Raw genomic sequence first — 18,047 nt, 5'->3', positions numbered from 1 at the left:
CCCTGTTCTGTGTTGGTTTTGCTGTAGAGTTTCGGACCTACTACATTTCATAATATTATTAGGGGTTCTGCTGCCATGTGGCAAGGTGAGATGAATTTGATTTGTAAGTAATTTGAAAAAAGAACGACGGTATCAGTACAAGGAGTTTGTATAGTCTCTCCATGCCTTCATAGTTTTCCTCTGCATTTTCTTCTGGTTTCCATCCTAAATGACAGGTTAACTGATAAAGTTGGCCCTAGTGAATGTGATGGGGACCTTTGATTGTCAGCTCCACTGGGATAGGGGCTGATGTGTGATGATGTAAAAAATGTATCAGTGCTGTACAAATAACATATTGTAACCATTCATAAAAACATTAATGAAAAGTTCATTCTCTTAATTTACACCAAGTTCAGTTCAAATATGAGACAAGAAGCACAAGAAAACATAAGATAACTTCAGATTCATTAGTTAAAATTATGAATGTGACTCTACTTTTACATTAGTTTGTGACATTATTGTTCATTACGGTACTCCTTTATTTCTCATAACTATAGTATTGTGAAATTATCTCTTCTGCTTCTTCCCCCCTCCCTCAATCACCTCACAGATCTTCTGTAATATGCAGTAGGAGGAGAAAGTAAAAGCAGTTAACATTTTCTACGTCTGGAAATGCAGGTATCTGTGATGTGTATGTTCTAATGGAAGGTGACCGTAATACATTTGTTGGACATTCTCTTAGTGGATGGCTGCTTTGGTAAGCTTGCACATTTATTCATGCCAATCAATGCCTTTATCAGTAACAGAGTCCTTGGGCGATCCTGGCCCCTCTGCTGCCTGAGGCAGCAGCAGTTGCTGCTGCCCCCCCCCTCCCCCATGCGCTTACCTTTTTGCACCTGAGGGGGTCCAGGAGGGCTTCAGCGAGGGCCAGTATTCTAGTGCAGAGAGCCTAACTGTGCTCTCTGTGCTAGAAGAGCTGAATTTACGGTTTGAGAACTGGAAATTCTGCTCTTAAAGTACCAGGAGCAGTATTTTTGCTGCCCCTGGTACCTAGTGGGCCACTGCCGTCTGAGGTGACAGCCTCAACTTGCCTCATTGGCAAAGCGCCCCTGACAGAGTCTATGTATCCATTTTACAACACAAATAATTACTATAAAGAGATGCTTTCTATAATGTATGCTGCCCTTACCCTTGTACTCCTAAAAATATGAAAAAATGTCAAATTCTCTAAAATGTTGTTTTTAAGGAGTTCAGTGTAAAGAAAGACAAAATCCTGTCTTTGATGTTTGTTTTGCAAAACACTTTTATCTCAAAGCAGCGCAAAAAAAATACCTTTTTTTTCTTTAGGTGTAAAAACTGATTTTTTTCAAAAGTAAATTTGATTTTTGAAGAGATAAAACATTGTTTTAATTGTAAAGTTAGTAATTTTGTTAGTCTGTTTAGTAATTTAACACTTGTTAAGTGTACAAATACACATGTATCTTTTCTATTTCAATATTCGTATTTGTATTTTACAATCAGGAAAAAACAAATACACAGGTAGCCATTTGCAATCAAAGGGAACAATACAATGATGTGAAAGTTACATAGGCTAGAACAGGTTCAAGTTCAAGTGATCATGTATATTTAGCAAGTATAATCAAATATGGGTAAAGCATAAATTATAGACATTCCTTACTGTTATCTTGCTTATCCCAAGCGATGACTAATCCTGCGTATTGTATACCTTATGTTAAAGCTGATTAAACCTTATAATCCAAAAATAAAAAGACAACCCTGACTGTAGCCCTATTAGATCACGTACTTGATTGAGAAAGATCCCATATCCAAAATACTTAAATGCTAAGTAATTCCATATGACCATCGGTCCCATATCTATATTCCAGCCATGGTGCCCATGTTATCAAAAATTTACTATTTGAGTCTAAAAGAATACTAGTCAATTTCTCGTGACATTATCCAGTCTATTTTTTGTTTAGTTATTTCAATAGATAATTGTAGTTTTCCAAGCACCCGCTATAGTTTTCTTAGCAGCAGTCATAATTGCAGTAAACAATTGGGATTGAATCTTTGAAAGTACCTCAGGTTGTTTACCTAATAGAGCAGCTACGGGACGTTTTGGGATCACCACCTGGAATATAGAATGCAACATGGTGTAAATTCGAATCCAAAACCTTTGAGGGCATGGACACTCCCACCAAATGTGGAACATGGAACCCACCTGCCCACAACCTCTGAAGCAAGTAGGGTCCACTGCAGGGGCAAATTTGGCAATACGAGCTGGGACCAAATACCATCTAAGTAAAACTTTATAATTAACCTCTAATAAAGAGACATTTTTGGAAGATTTCATAGTGTTGAACCATATTGATTGCCATTCTTCACTATCTAGTTGACACTTTAGGTCTTTCTGCCATGAGTCAGTGTATGCCAAGTGGGAAGGTTCAACATCATCGTAGAAATTGGTATACAACGTTGAGATCACTTTCTTAGTTTGGGGATTTTTCAGACACCATTGTTCAAAAAAGGTGGGTGACTTTCTTGCTAACTGGCTCTGGTCCCACTGTGATTGAGCGAAGTGTAATAATTGTCTCAAATGAAAATGTTCTGCTAGCGGAACCGAGTACTTATTTATAAGCTCTTGGGGAGTATAAGGCTTTGTTAATGTATACAGTTGTCCCAAATGCTGTATATTTGCTAGAGACCACCATGCAAAGACCATAGTCTGCAATCCAGGGTTAAATAGAGGGTTACCCACTAACGGCATGGCAGGTGAATGAGGTGGTTGTAACTTATATTTTTTGTTAACAGAGTCCCACAATTTTAACGTATGATGTAAGCAGACACTCCCATTAGGTGGTCATAATTTAGGAGGGCACCAAATCAAGGCAGCTGAGGAATATGATACTGAATAAGCCTCTTCTAAAGAAACCCAAAGGGGGCATCTGTTTTAGAATGAAGTGCTAGAATCTGGGATATTTGGGCCGCTTTGTAATAAAATAACCAGTTAGGAAGGCAAAGTCCCCCTCTACTTCTAGGGCACGTTAGTATCAACTGGCGAACTAAGGACAGCTTCTTAGCCCAAACAAATTGGAGAACTTTAGTGTTAAAACGGGATAAATCATCTAGAGAGATTTGCACAGGTAGCATCCAGAAAAAGTACAAAATTTTTGGTAGAATTGTCATCTTAATTGAAAAGATTCTGCCTATCCACGAAATATGGTGATGGTTCCATTTGTTAAGTAGAGTGAACAGAGTTTTAAATAATGGGGGGTAATTATATTTGTACATTGTATCATATGTATTGGTCAATTTAACTCCTAGAAATTGAAATAAAGTGTGGATGCCAAGTAAATTCGAAGTTAAGTTGCAATAATTTAACCGCCCCAGGGGACAGATTGATATTTAACCACATCTCTCTAGTGTGTAATACAAATAGTCCCAATGGAGGGAGTCAAAAGCTTTTCGGATATCCAATTTTAGCAGCATTGTTTTAAGTCCAGATAATTTGGCGTGGTGGGCTAGCAATATTAGGCGCCTAATTGCATCAGCAGCCTGACGACCAGGGACGAAGCCCACTTGGTCCTTATGGAGAAAAGAGTTGATTCTAAGGGCCAGGATTTTCCCCAAGAGTTTAACGTCAGTGTTTAAAACCGAGATAGGCCTGTAGTTTTTGCAATCAGACAGATCAGTATCAGGCTTAGGTATAGCAGAAATTTAAGCTTTCATAGTTTCCCTTTGTAATTCCCCTCCTACTTTAAGCTCATTTAACATTTTAGTTAAATAGGGGCCTAACTCATTAAGGAATTTTTTATAGTAAATATTGGGGAGGCCATCAAGTCCCGGAGCCTTACAAGTATCTAGTTGTTTTATAGCCAGTTGAACTTCCTCCAATGTGATATTTTCTTCCACTAACTGGACTTGATCGGGAGTCAAAGATGGAATTGTAAATCCCCCCCCCCAAAAAAATCATATTTCTTTTTAGATATATTCCCAGGTTTAGAATACAATTTTTGATAAAAATTAGCAAATTCAGTGGCAAGCATACTAGGATTTCCCGTCAAGGGACCTTGAGAGGACCTGATCCTATGAATCTGAGGGGGTATTACGCTCATTTAACTTGCGTGCTAGCATCCTGCCTGGTTTGTCAATACAACAATACATTTTATTTTTAGCCCATCTTAATTTTTTCTCAGCATTAGTAGTCATTAGTAAATCTAAATCTTTCTGAAGCTGTTTAATTTGCATAGAGTAGTCCAATAGGGGGATTCCGTCTGCTGGGAGATCAATTTATCTAAATAAACTGAAAATTTTCAGTTTAGATTCTCTATCTTTCTTTCGCCTAGAGCCAATCTGAATAAATTTACCCCTGATAACTGGTTTATGTGCTTCCCATAATAGTACTCTTGAGGAAACTGAGTGCTCATTCTCACTAAAGTAATTGCCCAAGGATTCCTGAATTGTAGATGTAAGAAATAAGCCTCACCAGGAAGATTATATGTATATAATATTTATGTGTGAATATAATGTCAAATGTTAATGCCAAAGAGACAGGTAAAAGGACACATGCTGGGACAGGGAGTTGCCAAAACATGATAACACTGCAGTCTCTCGGATCAAAAGAATAATCATAGACAAAGACAGACCCAGGGAAGAGCCTGAGGTGTCAGGGTATTCAAGATAAACAGTTGGCCCTGAGGTGGTGATATGTGACTTAACAGTTTTGTCATAATGTGTAAATGAAGGCTAAATACAAGTTCTTGTTATAGTATGCAAAGAGCCTGTCGTAAAAACATGTTGTGAGATCAAGCGATTACAGGATCTCAAAAGCCTTCCTTTACATATGGTGCAGGAAAGTTATGTCATCTAACAAGAAACAAGAGTCCATCTGAGCTTCTGTTTAGCCAGTTGTCTTGTGGGGGTGAGGCTCTAAAAACCGTGTAAAAGATGTGTCCAAAGTACAGTCTGGAGTTCTGTTTTGGGGAGCAGACCTCTGTGTACAGGGTTCCACCTCTGAACAGGAACTCTGCAGGCCCAGAGACTGACATGCTGTCCAAGGACTGGTAACTATCTCAGTGTCTCTTTATCATTGACAGTTATTACTTATGTGTATGTGGTTATAGTAAGAGGGTTTAGAGCATATTGTTTGAAATCGTTGTTGTAACCTTTTTCTCCTTGTTTACATACTGTAGATATTGATTATTGTTTAACCCTTTAAGTGCCACCCCACGTAGAATCTACGTTCTGTGGGAATGACACTTGAAATGCCACAGAACGTAGATTCTACGTACGTGCAGCAGGCACGTGAAATCTACGTGCTCTGCTGCTGCCTGCACTCTGTGAACAGAGGAGCGGCTTGTAAAGCTGCTCGCTCTGTTCAGGCTCATTCCCCAGCCCCCAGGCAACAAGCCTAGGCAGGGAATGAGTGGCCCCTGAGGCTCTATAGCCCAGGGGCCCCAAAGGCAGCAGCACGTGCAATGGACGTGCTATGCTGCTGCCTGCACTTCCTGGCCGATAAGCTCCGCCCCTTTTACCGGATCATCAGAAGAGGACGGTGCCATCTCTGCCTGCAGCTCTCCTGGACGATCTGGACCCTACTACACCCAGGTTAGTGCCCATCCACACACACAAACACACACTTATTTTCCCATTACACACTTACATTCAGACTTACACACAATCACATACATTTTTGGGGGATCAGGGGGGTCACACACATTCACAGCACCCCCACACGCTTGCACACGCACACAACATGCAATTGGTCAGTTGTACACACACATACACACTTACACTATGTTGTGTCTTTGTTTTTTTGTTTTTATTGCATCGTCTGTTTTTTTTGCCTGAAAAAACTGTTTTATTGCCCTTCCGAATAGCGTATTCGCTAATTGCACTGCGCAATACCTTTTGTATGTTATTTTGGTGATTATACTGCAATTTTGGTGATTTTTGTGCATTTTTAGCCATTTTATTGCATGTTTAGCCATTTTATTACATTTTCAGCTTTGCGAAGGTGTTGTTTCCCTATTTCTGTCTGTAAAACCTATTCAACCATTGATTCTGACTGCTGATTACAGTAGGCGGGAAAAAAAAAGCATTGATTTTTGCGGTTTTGTTGGATTTTAGTGATTTTATACCATTTCGCTTTGTTCTTTGTTACTTCATTTTGACCATGAAAATTTTGTCTGCTATATAACCATTTGGAGGTCTCTGTGTGCAAAATAGTTTGGTAAATCTTTTCATATCAGGATTCAAACTGTTCAGTACAGCCCTGGCGTTCATATTTAGGATGACTTTTGCTGGTACGTTGCAAAATGTGGGGTATATAATGGGGTAAAATGCTTGCTTTGTGACTATTTTCAGAAATTTCATAAAAAGCGTTATGTTTAGCATTGCTTTGCGGTTTGGTAGTTTGCAGTAGAAAGATGCAATTACCTTGCTTTGGATTCGTCTGAATGTGTACTTTTGGAAAATATATGGTTTTATAGGGTCTCCATACTGTTAGGGGGTCTTATGGTGCATAATGCACATACCAGGTGCTTGTATTGTAGCAGTCAGCGTGTCATACGTGAAAATTCATTTGTACTATTTTCATTTGGGTGTATCTGTATGCCACCTAGTTTGGTAAATCTTTTCATATCAGGCATCAAACTGTTCAGTACAGCCCTGGCGTTCATATTTAGGATGACTTTTGCTGGTACGTTGCAAAATGTGGGGTATATAATGGGGTAAAATGCTTGCTTTGTGACTATTTTCAGAAATTTCATAAAAAGCGTTATGTTTAGCATTGCTTTGTGGTTTGGTAGTTTGCAGTAGAAAGATGTAATTACTTGCTTTAGATCTGTCTGAATGTGTACTTTCGGAAAATATATAGTTTTCTAGGGTCTTCATACTGTTAGGGGGTCTTATGGTGCCTAATGCACATACCAGGTGCTTGTATTGTAGCAGTCAGAGTGTCATATGTGAAAATTCATTTGTACTATTTTCATTTGGGGGTCTCTGTATGCCACCTAGTTTGGTAAATCTTTTCATATCAGGCATCAAACTGTTCATTACACCCCTGGCATCATATTTACGATGACTTTTGTTGGTATGTTACAAAATGTGGGGTATATAATGGGGTAAAATGCAAGCTTTGTGACTATTTTCAGAAAGTTAAAAAAAAACCTTATGTTTAGCATAGCTTTGCGGTTTGGTAGTTTGCAGTAGAAAGATGTAATTACCTGCTTTAGATTCGCCTGAATGTGTACTTTCAGAAACTATATAGTTTTCTAGGGTCTCCATACTGTTAGGGGGTCTTATGGTGCATAATGCACATACCAGGTGCTTGTATTGTAGCAGTCAGAGTGTCATATGTGAAAATTCATTTGTACTATTTTCATTTGGGGGTCTCTGTATGCCACCTAGTTTGGTAAATCTTTTCATATCAGGCATCAAACTGTTCAGTACAGCCCTGGCGTTAATATTTACGATGACTTTTGCTGGTACCTTACAAAATGTGGAGTATATAATGGGGTAAAATGCTTGCTTTGTGACTATTTTCAGAAATTTCATAAAAAGCGTTATGTTTAGCATTGCTTTGCGGTTTGGTAGTTTGCAGTAGAAAGATATCCTTACATGCTTTAGATTTGTCAGACTGTGTACTTTCGGAAAATATATGGTTTTCTAGGGTCTCCATATTGTTAGGGGCTCTCATTGGGTGCTTATGTTGTAGAAGCCAGAGTGTCATACGTGAAAATTCATATCCCCTATGTGGATTTGGGGGTCTCTGTATGCCACATAGTTTGGTAAATCTATGTTTATTGGGTATCAAACTGTTTAGTAGACCCCCAGGATTCATATTTAGGATGCTTTATGCTGGTAATGATACATGGTACTATACAATGCTGGAAAGTTTAAGCTTTGAGGCAATTTTCAGGTATTTCACCAAAACTGCCATTTTTGGGAAAGCCTTGCGACTCAGTAGTTTGGAGCAGAAAGGCATGGGTACCCATTTTAGATTTGGTAGAATGTGTAATTTCCAAAAATATATGGTTTTGGGGGGTAAACGTATATTTCTGTGTTTTTACCCCACAAAAAATGCAGTAAATGTGTTAATTTTTCATTAGCTGATGTTACCCACAGGACTATTTGTATGTGCTAACTTCATTTTGGGGCCTCTAAATGCCAGATACTTTGGTAAACCTATGAACAATGGGCACCAAACTGTTTGGAGGAACCCTGGCAATCATATTTAGGGGGCTTTTTCTTGGCACCTAATGATACATGGGTGATATGGTGCTGGGAAGTTGAAGCTTTGAGGCAATTTTCAGATATTTCACCAAAATAGACAATTTTGGGAAAGCCTTGCAACTCAGTAGTATGGAGCAGAAAGGCATGGTTACCCATTTTAGATTCGGTAGAATGTGTCCTTTCCAAAAATATATGGTTTTGGGGGGTAAACCTATATTTCTGTGTTTTTACCCCACAAAAAATGCAGTCAATGTGTTGATTTTTCATTAGCTGAAGTTACCCACAGGACTATTTGTATGCGCTAGCTTCATTTTTGGGTCTCTAAATGCCAGATACTTTGGTAAACCTATGAACAATGGGCACCAAACTGTTTGGAGGAACCCTGGTAATCATATTTAGGGTGCTTTTTCTTGGTACGTAATGATGCATGGGTGATATGGTACTGGGAAGATGAAGCTTTGAGGCAATTTTCAGATATTTCACCAAAACCGACAATTTTGGGAAAGCCTTGCGACTCAGTAGTATGGAGCAGAAAGGCATGGGTACCCATTTTAGATTCGGTAGAATGTGTCCTTTCCAAAAATATATGGTTTTGGGGGGTAAACCTATATTTCTGTGTATTTACCCCACAAACAATGCAGTCAATGTATTGATTTTTCATTAGCTGATATATTATTCAAATTGCAGGTGAGTGATTGCTCACCAAAGTTAATCACATCTCAAAGGAGATAATTAACTGATTAAAATACAACTGTCACTTAAATTAAAGTGCATTAAATATGGAGTGTGAGAATTGTCTGAACAGAAACCAGGTCTGGGGATACTGAACAAAGTACCCCATATATTGCCCATTGGTCAGCAAATTCTTTCAACCGACCAGTAAACACTGCTTGGGTGTACTCTGCTCGGATGCGGGAACGCACCAGCACTCGAAACAAGACCTCTGCTGGCAGAGGATTCCCACCTTCCAAACATTGCTTTCTAGATTTATGGATGACTAATTTAGCTAAAGCCAGGAGCAAGTTGGAGAGAAGGTCTTTCTCTTTATTGTCCCGGGATACTGGGCGTCCAAAAATATAAACATGAGGGGAAAAGTGTAACCAGAACTGCAGGTAAAGCTTCCTCAAAAGAGCCAATAGAGGTTGCAGTCTGGCACTCGTAAAATAAGCATGAAACACAGAATGGACAAGCAGCTGGGGAGTCTGTAAAACAAGCTAAATACTCTCCCGTGCTCAATGCACCATGCAGCACTTTCCAACTCAAGTCTCCAGTGGGTCTAGGCACCAAACTGGAATAAAGAGCTCGCCACTGAGGTCTTTCACCCTCATTTAGCACACGTCTCCAGATGGTATCATAGCGGGAGATGAGGGCAAGGAAGTGTACAGTGTGAAGCATTAGAGAGTACAACAGCTTTCTTGTTATATCATGAAAGTGTGTCAATGGAAAATTCTCCAACTGGCTCAAGTTGGGGGAAGGAGGTGCTTGGGGGGATTGACGGGTTTTAGGTGCTATTATTATGTATGGAGGTGAGGAGTTCCAAGGTGGACGTGGCTCTCCAGCATGTAAAACCCCATCAATGAAGGTGTGAGAATCAGGAGAGATTGTGTCCTTGATTTCCTTGAGCAGACGGTGTGGAACCCTAGTGGTGAGGAATCCCATGCGTTGCATAACTGCTTGAGAGTCCACCCAATCTGATTTCTCAAAATCCAGGAGATCTCCAACTCTGGTTAACCGAGCCTGGCAAAGGCGACGGCGGATGCTGATGGATTCTAACATCCTAGTCTTAAAAGATGGATTGTAAAGTAGGGGCTCATTTAGAATGTCTTCCCCTTCAATGGGGGGAATGCCTTAACACGGATACCATGCTCCAGGTCTTTAGCGTGTCTTGGTAGTAAGCCGGCAGGGTTGAAAGGTTTCTTAGGAAACCCTCAGGTTCAATGATAAACAATTGCCGGTCATATCCCATATTTCGTACCTGGCGATAAAAACTCGATGCTAGAGTACACCACTGTGGAGAAGGATCTGCATACAAGTATCTCTGTATTTGCTGGAGACGGAAGGTGTGCACTTGAGAACGTATACACATGACTCCCTGCCCTCCCTCATTCAACGGGAGGCTTGAGACACCTGCAGAAACCCAATGCTTTCCTATCCAGAGAAAGTCCAGTAACCTTCTCTGGATCTTAGCAATGAATTCTTGGGTTGGGCTAAGACATATCAGCCGGTACCAGATCTGAGAGGCCACCAGCTGATTAATCACCAAAGCTCTCCCCCTCATAGAAAGTACTTTAGCAAAACCCTTCCACTTTCCAAGGCGCGTTAGAACACACTCCTCAAGTTCAATGAAATTCTGTGAGACAGGATACTCCTCAGCTGATAGGTAGACGCCTAAATATTTAATGATTTTACTCTCCCACGAGATGTCACGAAAAGCAGGAGGCAGGAAATCTACCTTTAGAGAACCCTCCAGAAGGCCTGAGCTCTTGGACCAGTTGATCCGGGCAGATGAGGCAGCAGCGTAGACTTCTTGACACTCTTGTGCCCGCTCAAGATCAACTATGTCCTGGGCCACAAGAATTACATCATCAGCGTAGGCTGAGAGAACCACCCTCATGTCGGGTTCTTTGAGCACCAGTCCCGTGAGCCTTTTGCTTAAGAGACACAGGAAGGGCTCAATGGCCAGCGAGTACAGTTGTCCCGACAAGGGGCATCCTTGCCGAACTCCTCGTCCAAAGGCCAGAGGTGCAGTCAGAGACCAGTTGATTTTAACTAAACACTCTGCAGAGGCATACATTGTTTTCAGGTAGCCCACAAACTGTGGGCCAAAGCTATAGGCTTGCAGAGTGCCTATAAGATATTGGTGATCCACCCTGTCAAATGCCTTCTCTTGATCCAGAGAGAGAAAAGCAAGAGATAGACCAGTCCTTCTCGCAAAATGTAGTAAGTCTCGGATTAAAAAGACATTATCAAAAATTGTCCGACCGGGGACTGTATAGGACTGGTCAGGATGAATCACCTCTGCCAGCACAGATTTGAGCCTAAGTGAGATAGCTTTGGCCACGATCTTATAGTCTGTGCTAAGCAGTGAGACTGGTCTCCAGTTCTTAATAAGACGGAGATCCCCCTTCTTAGGAAGTAGTGATAACACTGCTCGATGACACGAAAGTGGCAACTCACCTTTCTTGAAGGCCTCAGTTAGGACCCTATGGAAATCAGGGTCCAGAGTATCCCAGAAGAACTGGAAGAACTCTATGGTCAGTCCGTCAAGCCCAGGAGATTTATTGTGGGGCATTAAACGGAGTGCTTGAGAGAGTTCATCTAGAGTGATTGGTGTTTCCAACCTCTCTTTTCTCCTCTCACTGACCACTGGAAGCCCATCCCATAGCTCTTCACAGGCATCTGGAGAGATGGGATCTGGAGAAAAAAGGTTTTGATAGAAGGACCGGGCTCTGTCCCGGATAGCCTCTGGATCCTCAAGGGGGGTTCCATCCTCCGCAAAAAGGCTTTGTTTTCGGTTCCCCTTCTTCTTCTCCAGAGCATAGAAGAATCACGAACCACGATCCATATCACAAAGTAACTGCATCCGGCTTTGCACAAAGGCACCACGAGCCTGTCGTTGTTCCATGTTACGCAGCGCTTTTTTCCTTTCTAGATATTCACACTGAAGGGCTTGGTCTTCAGAGCCTGATAGCCTTTGCTCAAGATCAAGCACCTCCCCATTCAGTGCCTCAATCTCTGCATTGCGCTGCCCACTCACACTTTTGGTATACTCTTGACACAAGAGCTTTAGGTGAACCTTGCCTACATCCCACCACTGGTTCAATGTGGCAAATTCATCCTGAAAGGCCCTCCAGCCTCTCCATGTATCCCGGACTGACTTTGCAAAACCCTCATCTTCTAATAAACTGTTGTTAAAGTGCCAGTAAGCAGCTTTTGGCAGAGATGGTGCGATTGACATTCTCAGGGATACACAATTGTGGTCTGAGAATGGTGCCAATCTAATGGTGCTCGACTGGGCACGTGACATGAGATGGCTCGATATATATATCCTATCAATCCGGGATTGAGAAACATGACCATCTCTCACCCTGACATAGGTAAAGGCAACCGTCTCTGGGTTCTGTTCTCTCCAGACATCAACCAAGGAGAAATGAGCAATTAGTTCTCGCAAAACGGACTCAGACGAGTCTCTTTTCTTGGGTACATTGCGATCTCGAGCATCAAGGGTGTAATTAAAATCACCCCCTATAATCAAGGCTTCATCAGAGTCAATTGTCTCCATGTAGGCTGACAAACTTTCAAAGAACCGTGCCCTCTCTGGTCCAGGTAGTAGGAGCATACACATTCATTAGATTATATGTTCTACCTGACTCCCGGACCCGAAGATGCAATAGACGGCCAGGGATGACAGAGGTAGCACTCAGGACCTCTGGCTGGAAGGAATCTGAGAAAAGGGTCACCAACCCGCATGATGTCCAAGTGAGGTGATTAAAAAAGACCCTTCCCTTCCACTCCAGATTCCAGCTTGCTTCAAGCTCTGGAGTGGTGTGGGTCTCTTGGAGGAAACTCACAGAGTACCCTCCTTGACGAAGAAAGGAGAGTACCTGAAACATTCGGAAAGGATTCCAACAGCTATTAGTATTAAGTGTGCTTATACTCAAGGCCATTACTGAGTCTTAGGAAGTGCTTTAACCTTCATCAAGGTCTGATGAGACAAAATTTTTTGTGAAACTTCATTATACGGAGATATTCCGCTGTTCCATAGTTCTTGGCCTCTTTTATGACCTTAATGTATTGTCTCACAGAATTGATAACTAAAGGCAAATCATGCCGCTTCTCCAGAGCCATGTGCATCTTCTTCTCTAATTTAACACCAAGGGTGCTCTCAAGAAACTTTTTGAGTTCCTCAGCAGGGATGATTGGGGTAGAAGGATTTGCCACTCCTACAGTATGTCAACCTCCTCTTCAATGTTCCCCTCATCCATGAGCTCTTCCTGGCTAAGGGATTGATAATCACCCCTCTCCACTAGAGCTTTGAGAATCCCTCCACAAATTGTTACAGGAAAAGTATCAGAATCACTTTTCTGGAGACCCTGCAATGGCTCAGGTGTTCCCTCAACTTCACCTGAAACACATTTGGAAGTGTTTGACACAGGAGCAACAGAACTAATTAGCTCCCCAGCAACAGGTAGAGCTTTGGAGGCTCGATGGTTAGCCTCTGCCCTCTCCACTACCTCCTGTGCTTTCTGGATGGCAATAACATTTGGGTCAGTTGAAAACAAGGGAGGAGAGATTTTAGCATGAACGGTAGAGGTTGTCTGGCTACCCTCCTCCTTATTTACAACTCCACCGTCACCATCCTTCCCAGCAGTTTTATCTGCAGGGTCCTGTATGGGGGTTAGCCCAATATTCTCCCCCTCCTGGAGTGAAATACCCTGAGGCACTAAAAACTGAGGCTGGTTACAGTTCCCAAATCTCAGCTCTTCAGGAACACTGACTGCCCACTCTGCAGGAGTCTCATTAGGTGTCTCTTTACACTCCAAGGGAAGATCTTCCAAATGATTTTGAGGCAGATACTGCACCCCTGACTCTGTGGGGAGACCAACACTGCCATGTTCAAGGCCATTCAGACCATTAACCTCATTATTCCCCACCTGGTCTGGAGGCAAGAGTGAATGGTCTGACACCGGTTGATCGTGACCAACAGTTGGGCCAGACAATGTCACCACATGAGGAGCAGAAGTTTTGCTGCCCTTTTTACCCTTAGATGGGGGTGCTCCATCATTCACCACTGATGCCCATTCCTCAGGTACCAGCCAGTTTGATTTAAATTTCCTCTTTTTCTTGGCATCTGAAGAGGAAAGGCCACTATCTGCCCCAACCCCAACAGGTGTTGCAATCATTGGTACCCCCACACCCTCAGGGGTGCCCATAACAGGGGTACACTTTTTTGTGGTAGGAACAACTGTGACCCTGGGGGAAGCTTTGACATGTTTTCCCCCCTTCTCTTTTGCCGCAATTGTAAGACATGCTGCAGCCTTAGATGTCTTCAGTGAAGAAGGAGGAGGTTTGGATGTTGTAGAGGTGGGTTGTGTAACAGCCACCTTGAGGTTCTTTAGTGAAGGAGATATCCCCTTTGAGGACCCTGCTGAAATAGTCCCAGCAGGATAAGATGTTTTATTTGAGGTACTGGGAGCAGGAACAGGGGCTGTGGTCTTAATTTGCCCTTTGGGGCAACTCTGGCGAGTGTGCCCCAGGTTCTTGCAAAGGAAGCACCTCACTTCCTCTGTGCTGTAAAATTTTTTATACAGCACCCCTTCAAATGGAACCCCGAAAGACCCCTCAATAGTGTCTTGCCCCCGAGGTAAAAGTAGTTGCACCTGCCTTTTAAAGGAAAGGACGTACCTCAGTCTGCTCTCCTTACATCCCAGGGGAATTCTAGACATATTTGATTTTAACTCCCCAAGGGCTTGCAGGTGGGGGTACAATAAGTGGTCTTGCAGGAAGGGGGGCACATTAGATAAAACCACCCTTGTGCCCAATCCTTCTAGGGGTTCTACAGGGACATAACTCCCTCCCACTGTGATACCCCTCTGTACCAGAGCATGCACTGCAGTTAGCGTGCGGGCAAAGATTATGGCTTTCCCATACATTTTACTTGCTGCCACTACTGCAGAGTGGCCCACCACTTCAGCTGCAGCCTTTATATAAGCCTCTATGCCATGAGTGCTTTACAATAGGCATCTGACCCCATGCTTCCTTGTAAGCTTCTCTACCCCAGCAGTGACTTGGCTTGGGTTGCTGCCAGTAGCTACCGCATGTGCAAATGTTTTAGCAGGGGTCACATTGGCTGCAGCAGCAGAAGTAGAGGCAATGGGGCTTTTTGACATGGGCTCTGACTGGTGTTTCCTTGGAGAGCTACAGCTGGGTTTTTAAAATTGTTTACATGAAGCAGGGTTTTACGCATGAGCTGTTTTATGCAATATATTTTTATAGAGACCTACATGGTTGGGGGGTATAGTTTTCCTTTAAGTGCCTATTGAGGTAAGAAGAGGTGACAAGTAGAAAGTGTCTGTGCAATCCAGAGAATGCTGTGTAACTGCAACTTTATGGTGGTCATTAGAGAAAGTTGGAACTTCTTATAGAGAAAATGGGACATTCCTTTTGAGAGGACATGGGAAATTCCGTGAGGTTTACCAGTGGATGGAAAGAAGAAGTGGCCATTAGTGGTGCTTTAAATTTTTTTCATAAATAACATACCATTCGAATTGTGAATAAAATCTAATTTATTAGAGTTTTAAAAAATTCACATTACTCGACCTTTGATAAATAACCCTCTAACAAAACATACAATGATTTCACTACACAACACAGAGGAAAGGAGATGAGGGGTATTTGTTATTGTAGTCTACCGTGAATCAACTGTCGCTGTCGGGGGCAGTCCTGCCATGGCAAGACACTTGCCTCCTGCGGCAGAGCCCTGAAGTTTATTGATAACTTTAAGACCCTACATTCCATTTAGGCTCCAAAGATAAAAAAAGATAAGAGGTCAAGAGGGGCAGCTGCAAGTAGGCCAGTTCAGGACAGCAGTATGGGCAAATTCATCCCTGATAATTGTAATTGCTTTTGAGTGCTACTGCTTACTAATCTTTGTATAACTGAGCCATTTATTTTGTAAAAAAGGAGTAAGTACTCAGTAGTCAGTGCAGTAAAGTTTAGAGAGCAGAAATGTTTTGCAGAATTGCATAAATTACCCATAGTGATGTGTGAGGGAACATTTTCTGTCCTTCGTGCCACTCATTTATAATCACCTGTTTAGAAGTTCCGCCAAGACGCTACCGAAAGTCGAAAAGTGCCAAGCTGGCGCGGAATTGCCTCAAGGTACGGCATGAGTGTATCTTTTTATTCATATAACACTACTTACATTGAGTAGAATAAACAGGAGTCAGTACAATAATAGTTATAAATAAATAAAGTGCAGTTGAAGATTAAGGAGCCTATTTACTAACATTCAGATTTCCCATTTTTTGATGACTCACCTCTCATTTTTTGATTTTTTTTCTTTTGATTTTTTTTTAATTCCTCTAAAAATTCCAGATTTATTAAGTGTAAAAACCATGAAACACTCTAATACAAAACTGCGCCAAGTTAAAGCTGTTGAGGTCCCATAGAAGTCAATAGAAGCTACGCTGATATTTTTGGACTTTCAAACTTTCGTATTTTTTTCGCTAGTAATTGTCAGAAAAACTAAATTTTTTACAGGTTTTCGGATTTTTTACGGCAGCATACAGAATTTTTGTTCATTTGTACTCTGGAGAAAAGATGTTTGCAAGGGGACAATTACTGTTTACAAGTACATTGGAGGATATTATAGACAGAATCATAAAAAGAATCTCTACATAAGAGGTCATCCCCCTTTAGACTGGTGGAACAAACCTTTAATTTCAAGCAATGTAGGTGTTTTTTCATGGTGAGGACAGTGAGTTTGTGAAATGCACTGCCGGTTGATGTTGTGATGGCTGATTCTATTAGTGGGCGATGGCATAATATCCAAGCCTATTGTGGTCTTATGCTCTACTGTTAATATATAGCTATTAGTATATATAGTTATCTGTGAGTTTATATAGGTTATATATAACCTATATACAGTATATAGGTAGCATGCTCATATATGGCACTGGGATTGATTTAGAGGGGTTTCACTTGATGGACTTTGGACTTATTTTAACTCATCTTAACTATGTTACTTTATGAAAGGTAAAATGTCTTTGGAATATAATTTGCAAATCCATGTGTACCAAGTGCCCTTACTATAGATAAAACTCTTCTCTGAATATTTCTCCAGTAATTCATTTCACTTGTTATCAGCGAAGGTATTTTCTGAAATGTTCCCGGTCAGATAAACACGTAATAGTGTGTCTGCTACCACCAAGTTCTTACCTATCTTATATTACAGAATAAAGTTGTATTGCTTAAGCCATAGTACTAATCTCTGAATTCTAGGTGGGACTTCACTTTTTTGCTCAATAGTAATACGTGACTTTGATCAGTCTCTACTCGCATCGACGCCGGCGTCAGCATGTCGGTGACGTCACTATGGCGCCAAATTCAAACATAAAAACGCTACCAAGTCGCCAGAATGGCGCCCAAGTATAGGAATCATTTCCTGTGTGTATCCTGGGTTCCCTGACATTTTGCTATTGCTGTGTTCTTGTTCCTGATTATTATTCTGACCCTTTGCCTGGACTTTGGACTTTGCTGTTATCTGCCTGCCCGTGAAACTCTTGCCTAGATTCTGACTACTCCTTTGTTTAACCCTTTGGACACCACGACCTTGCTCCCTCAAGAGGGCTTCCTCCTCGATCCTGACTACCTCCCTGGAGGGAGCTCCCGGCTCCCTGACATTATACTTGGGCCATGGATCCTACTGAGGAAGCTACGCCTGATGTTGGACGAGCGCTCCGCGGACTGGCATCCCGCATGGAGGAATATGAAGCCCAGCAGTACCGCATAGGGCAGGCACTCGATACCCTTCTCTCTCGAGTGCCTCCAGTGCCTCCTGCTTCCCAAGCTGCTGTAAATCCTCCCATGGCGGTCGTCTCGTCTACCACAGGTTTCTCGTCTGGTGAGCCTCGTATTCCGCCTCCTCCTCGCTTCAGTGGGGACCCACAGGCCTGCAGAGGTTTCGCTACACAGTGCCAGATCCAGTTCGAGTTTCAACCTTCGCACTTCCCCAATGAACGTTCCAAGGTGGGCTATGTGATGTCTCGTTTGGTGGGCAAACCACTTGAGTGGACAACATCTCTTTGGGAGAAGAATTCTCCATTGACTTT

At 42.0% G+C, this 18,047-nt stretch overlaps 1 protein-coding gene across 4 annotated transcripts in view; it reads left to right on the top strand.

The window, feature by feature from the left end:
* Window positions 1-18,047, top strand: part of LOC121396419 (CMP-N-acetylneuraminate-beta-galactosamide-alpha-2,3-sialyltransferase 4-like) — a 123,887-nt gene that overhangs the window by 58,836 nt on the left and 47,004 nt on the right. The window contains exon 1 of one of the 4 annotated variants that reach the window (XM_041571302.1): window positions 4,770-5,042. The exons of 1 other annotated variant lie outside the window; for it this stretch is intronic. The gene's annotated coding sequence lies outside the window, so the exon portion shown is untranslated. Of the gene's footprint in view, window positions 1-4,769; window positions 5,043-5,496; window positions 5,587-18,047 lie in introns of those variants that run through there. 2 more of the 4 variants (XM_041571301.1, XM_041571299.1) reach the window with 2 other exon arrangements.

The sequence above is a fragment of the Xenopus laevis genome, chromosome 7S, assembly GCF_017654675.1.
Source record: "Xenopus laevis strain J_2021 chromosome 7S, Xenopus_laevis_v10.1, whole genome shotgun sequence".
Lineage (NCBI taxonomy): Eukaryota > Metazoa > Chordata > Amphibia > Anura > Pipidae > Xenopus > Xenopus laevis.
This window is presented reverse-complemented; position numbering and strand designations above follow the sequence as displayed.